Below are 10,358 nucleotides of genomic sequence, written 5' to 3' on the forward strand. Positions count from 1 at the left end.
GGCACGTTTGTGATTTGGATGGAAATGATTTCTCGAATCCAACGAATCTGGATTAGTTGAAGAAGTACTATCCTTAAGACCTCACTCTCAAAGTTATGAAATAACACTTGAATTGTGATGTATTTGAATAAGTTTTAAGTTTGGCATTTGTTGCCACTTTTTCGAAATGTTTTATGAGAGAACTACGACCTCGGTTTGATTTCGTTGAAAAGTATACGTAGGCAATCCTTGAAAAGAGTACAACCACAATAAAAATGAAATATTCAATGCAGAAACTGAGGATTTCTAATAAATAATACGTGTCTTTTATTTTGATAAATCCGGGCGACGCCCATTACAAATCAAACTAACAGGAAAGCAAATAAAAGCATAATAGTAATACTAAATAATAGAGCCGTAACTACCGCCTATCTTTAGTTGGGTCGCGTGTCCCGTCACTACGAGACGATGTCTCACCCATCATCATTCTTGCCTGTTTCTTCGGGGGGACCACGCTGTCTTCTCGCGGGCCCAATCTCTCTTTTACGCTTGGTCGCGAACCAAGTCTCTCTGCAAGTGTCGGAACGTCACCACTTGTAGTACCCCGTCGGTCCCACACGCTAGGAGCACCAGGTTTAGCCCTAGGGTTCTCGTCAGGCCTAGTCTCGGTCTCAGTCGGGCCCGGAATCGCCCAAGAAAGAATTGTCGATTTTTAACCCCCGTCATGCTTCTCCCGATCAATGGCATCATCTTTTTCGTAGTTTCTTCCTTGCTTTAAGGCCCGGTTCTGTAGTCCATTTGAGATATGAAGGGGAAACCCAAGTAGACTTGCGTGGCTCGGGAATGCGCCACACGGTCCTTCGGCGCCACGCATGGAGCCAAGTATGACATCTACCCTGAGAAATAACAAAAGCAGGACCTCGCGAAGCCTCTGTCGCAGGGACAATTTGTTGACGACCGAATTGGCGAAGCACTCGGTCCGGGTAAAAAAAGACAGGGTGATCCAAGCCCAACAAAGTGACATACCGTGTATGATCGATCTCATGAGCCCGGTAAGTGAGCTCAAATGAGGCCATGGTAAGGACCAGCAAATGTGAGACCCTGTTCCGCTAATCAAGATATTTCGCCAAAGAATCGGATCCTTGCTCGTAATCGTAAGCGCCGTCGCCGATTAGTGAGACTTCTGACATGATAATCTTCTGGTTTCAACGGCGGATCAATCAAACCAAGACGCTCGTTGAGCCATACCTGTTAGACAGTCAGAAAAAGGCAGGTAAAAAAAAACGAAAAAAACGAAAAAAAAAGACGAAAAAAAGAAAAAAAAACAAAAAAAAAAAAACGAAAAAAGACAAAAAAAAAGAAGAAAAAAAGACGAAAAGAAAAAAAAGACGAAGAAAAAAGAGAAAAAAGGAAAAAAGAGAAGAAAGACAAACTTGTAGTAGACGGGTTGATCCCATGAATACAGCATCCGGATTGGCTTTTTGTGCATCCAAGCTTTTAATAGTCTGAGCTAGTATAATCCATGCAGGATTAGCACCATTCTCCATTTGCTCCACGACTCGGATTAGTCTAGCTTGGCCGCGATAAGATGGAATTTCTATCGCCCCCTCGAAACAATAAAGATGCAATATAATGAGGCCAAAGGCGCGACGTCGATAAATGATCGGTATATCCGGGTCATTCGCACGCCGGAATTTATGCACTAGCACAAGCAGGTCCACCTTCCCACCATCGACGATGGTACGGGCTTCATCACGCGACAAGTTTAGATATTCGCGGTATTTTTGGGTCCAGTTGGACACAAAGTCGGGAACCACAGGCTTTTGCGTGGTCCTCCATCCTCCCAAGACGGTAAATTCTTGGGAAGGGGATGATTTCTCCCTCCGGAAAAGCAAAGACATGATGCTCGGGATCCCACACTCTCAGGCACTCTTTAAGAAATGCGGGTTGAATCATGACTTGCCTCAGGAAAATAATCTGTTGAATTCCCGCCGCATTCAGATTTTGGATTTCTAAACCCCTGAATTCTGTCGCCCATCCCTTCATGGTCCCAAACAAGGAATTCATGACTAGTTTTTTTTCTAAGAAAGATATTCTTTTAAGCAGAGAGATTTCTGTTTGAGAAATTGTGGGAAATCTCAACCCTTAGCCCTTCCTTATATATGAAAAGAGATGAGGAATTTTGGAAGTATAATTCCTTTAGGTTTTGGAAACCTAAATCTTCTAGGAAATTTGGAAACTTGGAAGCCTACTAGCTTTAGGAAGTTTGGTAGCTTTTTGAAATAAGAAAGCAAGTCCCATACCTCCTCTATTTCGGCCGTGTAGGGCCCGTGTGGCGCGCCAAGTGGGCCCCATCCGTCCCGGGTTTTGTTCGCTCTTTTCTCTTGCGGAATTTGTCATAGTTCGTGCACCGAAGTGACTAATTTACAATCTCATCCCCTGCGCCTCCCGTGTTGAATTAACATCCCGTACACACTTACGGATTTTATTAGGTTACGCCCACATTGGTTACGGGTCAGAAAGTCCGAGTCTTTTCATCAAAAGGTCGTGTCTACCCGTCGCTTTCACTCTAGAAATTTGAAATAAACTTCTGCGATTAATTTTATTGAAAATGAAATTATGTTTTGATTTGAAAAATCATCTAACTCCAGAAATTTGAAATAATTTTTCGCAATTAATTTTATTGAAAATAAAATTATGTGTTAATTCGAAAATCATTTGGATCCAGAAAACTGAAATAAATTATCGCCTCGAAGAGGCCAATCATTTTCGAGATATTCAAAGTTCGGGCCAATGACCCACCTTTTCTAAGCAATGTTCATGTCTGCGGGTCGATAACCCATTTTCCTTTTCTTTCAACTGGGGGCTCTGTCGCCGTCGGCTCCAGAGACCCATCAAAATTCGGTCGATGACCATTTCAAGCATCAAAATGTCGCTACGTGAATCGCGTGCTATATATTATGATTAAATTTGCAGAATATGCTCCAACTGAGGGCTCTGTCACCGTCGGCTCCAGAGACCACCACAAAACAGACAGGATGGCATCCTCATAACAAAGATCAGCAAAGAGAATGCTACGGAAATGACATTTCCCCAACAAACGTCGATTTGGTGAATCGTTCTCCCTAGCAGAACAGCGAAATTGATAAGCAAAGCGCAAGTTTTGTCTTTACTCACATGAACAATGGGATATTGGCATCCGAGCCGAAGCAGGAGAAAGCTACAGGCCATCGAGCCGAACTACGACGCGGGTTTGATTCCGTCAGAAACGGATACGTAAGCGCCCGAGGATAAGGCTCAACCCACCATATATGCAATTTATGGGTCGATGACTAACGATGATAATTTGACACAATGAAGCAAGAGTCAATCCCGACGAAGTTTCGGGTATGATCTATTCTTATGGTCAAGAGCTTACATACGCAAGTCTAATGGACTATAAACGACCCGCAGAATCCTCAGGTCAAGAGGGACCTGGGGTATACTTTGACTTTCGCCTTGTCCAAGCCTCAGTCAAAGTGGGGGCTCTGTAGATACCCATATCTGTCGATATTGGAATTTATAGAGAACCCGACAAACACCCGATGATGATAGGACGCATGTATTTATTAGTTGTCATTGTCATTATTTGGGTTCGTTTTACGATGTGGAATGAGCGTTGTCGACGGAGTATTTTATTAATTTAAATGATATTTAAATTAAAGCTTTTTTAAGTGAATTCATTTTATTATTTTAATTTGAATTTATTTTCTTAAATTTATTTTATTGAAAATAAAATATATTTTTTGATTTGAAAAATCATTCATCTTAATGTGCTATTTGATTTGAAAAATCGAATTTGAAAATTTAAAACTCGTTTCAACCACGCGTTTTGGAGCTCGATTTTAGCTCGGTTTTTGAGCCCGTTTTCTTTACGAGTTGGCACGAATCTCGAGTACACTAACCAACCTAGACCTCTACCCATTCAACCACAGTTTGAACCCCCATATCCACACCCAAATATCGTCCTAAACACTCCCCAACACAGCCCAATTCCTTCCTTTACCCGTGTTTGTATAGCCCATCGGAAACCCTTCTAAACCGACTCAAACTTGGTCCAAAACCGCAACCCATCACCACCAACCCACGCTCCACATTACCCATCCAACAACCCAGCACCTAGAACACCACAAAACCCATCCAATTCCCGTCCCAAATACTCCACAAACAGCCCGCAACACAAGCAGCCCCCCCTGTTTTGCGTGCTTAAACCCGAGCCCAAAACCCGCTCCAAACAGCTACCAAACCCGTGCCCATTAACCCTACACCATACCCTAGTATCCTACCCATATTACCTTAGCTTAACCACCAATAAAACCCCCATACAAACCCTAAAAACCCCACGAATTAGCTGATGGACAACAGCTATGCGAAACAGGCCCGACTGCTTGTTGCCCTACTTCTACCCTTCGAAATTCCTTATAAATACCCCCCTTTTACCATACATTCATTCCTCTAAGTTCTCCCCACAACATACTGCAAATAACAACCATTAATCGTCCAAAAAAACCCTAAACTAAAGCCGTGACAGCCGCTCGAAAACAGGGACACAAATCTTGTTTTCAAGTTTCTGTCGTGGTATTTGGCCTTGATTATCGTGTACAAATCCTATTAAAAATTCTGGTTTGTTTCCATATTCACAAAATTCAGTCTTTCTAGTTTCCAAAACATCTTTCGGTTTGAAAAATCGTTGAGAAACGAAGTCGTGGTAAGTGATTGAAAATCGCTGCTCAAGTCTGCCTTTTGAACGTGTTTGTTTCGTGATTTCAAAATTCAATTTCAATTGTCTTCGTCGACGACGGCCCCTCGAGATAAAATATACGATCGATTACGACCCAAGACGGTGTCAACGATACATGTAGGTTGAGGGTGCATTAAAACTCCCTTCTCTCCTTTTTATTTCGTTTTTTTATTGTTTATTTACTAACCATTGTCTAACATCGTCTAACTAATATCGAAACTAGAATAGTTTGAGTATGAGTTAAAGTATCATTCCGGCACCCGCGTTGACTTGAGATGGGAAAGAAATCCGCCATATCGGTCGGCCGTACACCCCGTCTCATTTACATATCCTCGTGTTGGAATAGGGCAATTTAATAAATCGAGTTTATTTAATTTACGTGTATTTATTTTTTACCATATAAAAATTGATTTTTTATGAATTTTCAGACCTATAATTTGTAATTTTAATTTAGGTAGATTTTCGTAATTTATTGCATTGATTTAGTATTTATTTCGTAATTAGCAATGTATTAATTCAAAACCCGCGCAGTGCACGGGTCAATTATGACATATGTCAAAATTTTCAGATCCGTGCAGTGTACGGGTTTGTCCAGGTTTTGTGTTTTAATTTGCTTCCTTGTTTAACTTTGTTTGATTAATCCTTAGTTTAATTAGTTTATGTTTTAGATTTTAATTTACTTTATTTATAATTTATATTGTATGTATGAGCTAACCACTAATGTTTGTTAATACATCTTATGCTAAGCGTAAGCCTTCCTATCCCTCTCTTTGGATGTGTTTTTCTAGTTTAATCAATGAACCTCACATGCTAAACCACTTCGACGAAGTTAAATGCATTTTAAACGACTTAGAATGAAATTCGCATGATAGGATTTAAATTCAATGGTTGCATACGCATGTGCTATCTTTCCGAAATAGCCATCTTTCACCTAGTAGAGACCGTTATTGCAACGGGCGGGGTTGGGTGTTGTTTAATGAAATTAAATTAACTTCCTAACACGTAAAGTCACACGAATTCAAATCTCTAAAATTGGTTTCTAAATTCCATTAAAATTTAGTGGCGACTCTTTTAAAATTAAAAATATTTTGAAAAAGCATTTGAGTGGAGCGTTTTCCATGGTCCACACACTCCTTGCATGAGAACGTATTGGGAAGCTAGTAGGCGTATAGCACGTTGTCCCCTCTTGTCCATATCCGGTGGATAGGTACCGTTGAGCTTGAAATTCAGGATTGCTTGGAACCAGGGTTCCTGTGCGATTTCCTCTTCGTCGGTGATTTGATGGACATAAGCTGGCTCTGACCGTCGTGCGATGCATAAAGGCATTTCCACCATGTTATCTGGCATATTAATCAAAGATACGAGTTTTGCAAGAGCATCTGCAAATTGATTTTCTTCCCGAGGTAGGTGTAGATAGGTCACGTGATCAAAGAATTGGGCAACTTGGTCTACTCTGGCTTGATAAGGTGCTAGACTTTCGCTTCGGATTTTCCAAAATCCCGTAACTTGATTGATGATCAGGGATGAATCCCCATGTACTCGGAGGTTTTTAATGCCTAAGCTCACTGCCGCTTGTAATCCAATGAGACAAGCTTCGTATTCTGCAGCATTGTTTGTCACCTCATCTGGAAATGACCAAGTGTCTATTGTTTGTGCATCATTGATGGGATTTTCTGCGAAGAATTCGGCAACGGCGCGACCTTTTATAACTTTCAGAGGCACGTATTTGAGATCGAATTCTGAGAGCATTAAAGTCCATCTTGCTAGGCGTCCGTTGAGGACGGGTTTCTCGAAGAGGTATTTGACTGGATCCATTTTGGAGTATATTTTGATGGAGTAGCTAAGCATGTAATGGCGTAGCTTCTTCGTTGCCCACACAAGAGTGAGGCATGTCTTTTCGAGTTGTGAGTATTTACACTCGTACTCCAAGAACTTCTTACTAAGGTAGTAGATAGCCCTTTCTTCACTTCCTACAGTTTGAGCTAGCATGGCACCCATGGCGGTTTCGGTTACTGTGAGATATAAACCAAGAGGTTGATCTCGTTGAGGTAGCATGAGCATTGGTGGTTTAGCCAATATCTCTTTGATTCGGTCAAATGCCTTTTGACAATCATCATCCCACATGGTGTGATCCGTTTTCTTAAGCTTCTTGAAGATAGGCTCACAAATCATGGTGAGTTTCGATATGAATCGACTTATATATTGCACTTTTTCCAGGAATCCTCTGACTTCTTTTTCTGTTTGAGGTTGTGGCATTTCGATCAGAGCCTTGATCTTGGAAGGGTCTATTTCTATACCTCGTTGGCTAACGACGTATCCCAGGAGTTTGCCAGATGTTACTCCGAATGTGCACTTCTGAGGATTAAGCCTCATGTTGTACTTTCTTAGCCTTGCGAAAAATTTGCGAAGGTTCGCAATATGCCCCTCTTTTTCCTTGGACTTGACAATCATGTCATCTACGTATACTTCAACTTCTTTGTGCATCATGTCATGTAAGAGTGTAGTTGCAGTGCGTTGATATGTAGCTCCGGCGTTGATCAATCCAAACGGCATGACCGTATAGCAATAGGTTCCCCATTGAGTGACAAAAGCGGTCTAATGCATGTCTTCTATGGCCATTTTGATTTGGTTATAACCCGCATATCCATCCATGAAGGATAGTAATGCGTGGTCTGCAGTATTGTCCACCAATATGTCGATGTGTGGTAGAGGGAAGTCATCTTTAGGACTTGCTTTGTTTAAGTCCCTAAAATCAACACAAACACGGATTCTCCCATCCTTTTTGGGTACAGGTACTATGTTGGCTACCCAGTCAGAATACTAGGAAACTTTGATGAATCCGGCTTTGAATTGCTTATCAACTTCTTCCTTAATCTTGAGAGCCCATTCTATTCTCATTCGGCGAAGCTTCTGTTTTACAGGTTTGAAACCTGGCTTAATCGGGATTCTATGTTCGGCGATATCCCTGTCGATCCCTGGCATGTCTTTGTAGGACCAAGCGAAAACGTCTTTGAACTCGTTTAGGAGGTCTATGAAATCGGCCCTTTCGGTTGAGCTCAAGGTAGTCCCTATCCTAAGTTCTTGGGGTTCTAGTTCGGTTCCTACATTGATGGGTTCGGTGTCCTCTATTACTGGTCCCCCTTCCCCTTCCTGTAGTATTGCTTTGGCTACGTAGGGAGGTATTTCGATTAAGTCTGGGTCTTGGTCATCCTCAGTATCATCGTAAACAGAATTGCACTCAAGATAACACAAAGAGTAAGCAAAACCTGATTTATTCATATTAAAGTGTGACACCCTCAATTTTCGCGGTAATTAAACACGTAAATTCTACAGAAAAACTGACAGGATATGTTTGTAATTGGTTCAACTAGACAAAACCTGTAATTTTTAAAACTTTCTTAAACCATTCACAAACAATTCCGAAAGAAGAGTGTCAAAACCTGCAAAAACTAACAACTAATTTACATGCCATAGCTAACGATAAGAAAATATAATGATACAAACCAAAATAAAAGAGGGAGACATATGTCCCTTCAAAATATATACAAAACCAAAAGTTAAAAGGTTTACTACAAAAATAGCCAAACTAGGTCCAAGGTTATTTTGCTCACTAGCTCGTCCGTGTACCCCAACTAAGCATCATCAACCTGTCAATCGCATTTTATACAAACACGAAAGCCACAATTCAGTGGGGAGTAACTTCGAGTCCTCCCAGCCACGAAATGTCATATTTAATGTAACATGTAATGAAACATGTAAACAACATGATAAATCCTTTAATTATCAAGTATTCTAACATATGACCACTAAACTGACCAAATTAAACTATCATGTGAAACATATAACAAATAGTAATCCAAACTTTATCAATTGTAACCGGCTTACATCTCACCTATTACAATTCATAAAATTACCATACAAGAAAGGGCAATATATCAAAGACAGGCATAAGTTCTTAGCACCGTCAATAGTCACTCAGAATCCTCGAGTCTATACCACGAGGTAGGGAAGGTAATCGAACCGGTATCTTGGCTCAGAGGTTCTATCAAAACATGGCCAAGACACAACACAACCCTAGCCTAAAATCTGCGCAGACCTAGACATGCGGATACACACCACCGCACCCAAGACCCACAATTTTTCTAAAACAAAGTGAGTACCCTAAGGAGTCCACCAAAGGGTTGGCTAGTACTTAAGCTGACCACTTACTATCAAAATAAGTAACGAGGTCATGCCCCAACTTGGATATAATCCCACCAAGTCAGGAACACAAAGGCTATTAAGCAGTGAACATATACTCGTCAAAGACTATAAAAACCTATCTATGACAAACATAACAACCTGCAAAAAAGTATTCAATACCAATTTCCAATTCTAACAATATTAACAATATTAAAGGTTTCATGGAATCTAGGGCCGTTTCTACAATATAAGAAACTATTAAATTCAACCAACAACACATGTGAACTAAAACTTAATAAATGGCCTAAAACAAGAAAAAAGGCGATTGTCCAATTCATATAAAATTTCATCCAACCGAATTTTTACCCGCAACCCCAGTCCTGCGACAGGTACGGGTTAAATTGCAGCTGACCAATCACACAATTGTCTGACATCGAATCAGTCAAAGAGACTAAGGCTCAGTTTTCGGCACAATCATCAAAACATTACAATTATTGCTATAAAATTCATTTTGAGCCTATTCATTACAATTTCATTTTATAATCTATCCTAACATGTGCAACTACCAATATAAACATAATTTTTACCGTCAACATAATTTTTTTACTACTAATATGATTCATTTCCTAAGACTACCCACATGTTACTTTTACTAAACATATCATTCATAAACCCGAAACTACAAGTAATGCATGAAAATCCGCGAAACAAGCAACGGACCAACCCGGGCCAACCCCAAGGCAGCCGTGGGCCTACCTGGGCCTGCCGGGTCTGCTGGCCGCCACCCCTACCCCTCCATTTCTCCATTTTTGTTCAGTTTAACATCGTCTGAAACATCAATTAATCATTCCTATACTAATATGTTAACTTAAACTAACAAAAGACAAGCATTAGACATGCATGCAACCCATTTTATCATGTGAAAATTTATTACTCAACCAAAAATCACAAAAACATACAAAAAGCAAAGAATGTGACGATTATTCGCCGAGTAACTCGAAATATGTTACCTTAAGCTAGAAAATGCGCAATTAGCACCTTGAATACCAAACCCTAATATACACCTAGCCACTATCTTCAACAATATACGAGTCCCCAAACTCGTCTTCCAATTCTTCACGTAAATAAACAATAAAAACACAATAATAAGTACAAAAAACCGAAATTACCCAAATTCGTCTTAAATCAACATCAAGAAAACTAAAATTAAAACATACAAGGATGTAGATCTCGAAGAGAGGATTCCAGAAATATAAATTTTGTGAAAATCCGACTAGAAACGAGAAAGTTATGGTGAAAATAGCTTGAATTTTTGTTTAAAGATGGTGTTTTTGTGTTTTGGAAAGCTTAGAACATTAAGGAAGAAGATGGAGGAAAAAGAAAATGAAAAGGAAAGGAAGGGGGAAGGGTGCCGCGG

Source organism: Silene latifolia, unplaced genomic scaffold, assembly GCF_048544455.1.
Source record: "Silene latifolia isolate original U9 population unplaced genomic scaffold, ASM4854445v1 scaffold_20.1, whole genome shotgun sequence".
NCBI classification, from domain to species: Eukaryota; Viridiplantae; Streptophyta; class Magnoliopsida; order Caryophyllales; family Caryophyllaceae; genus Silene; species Silene latifolia.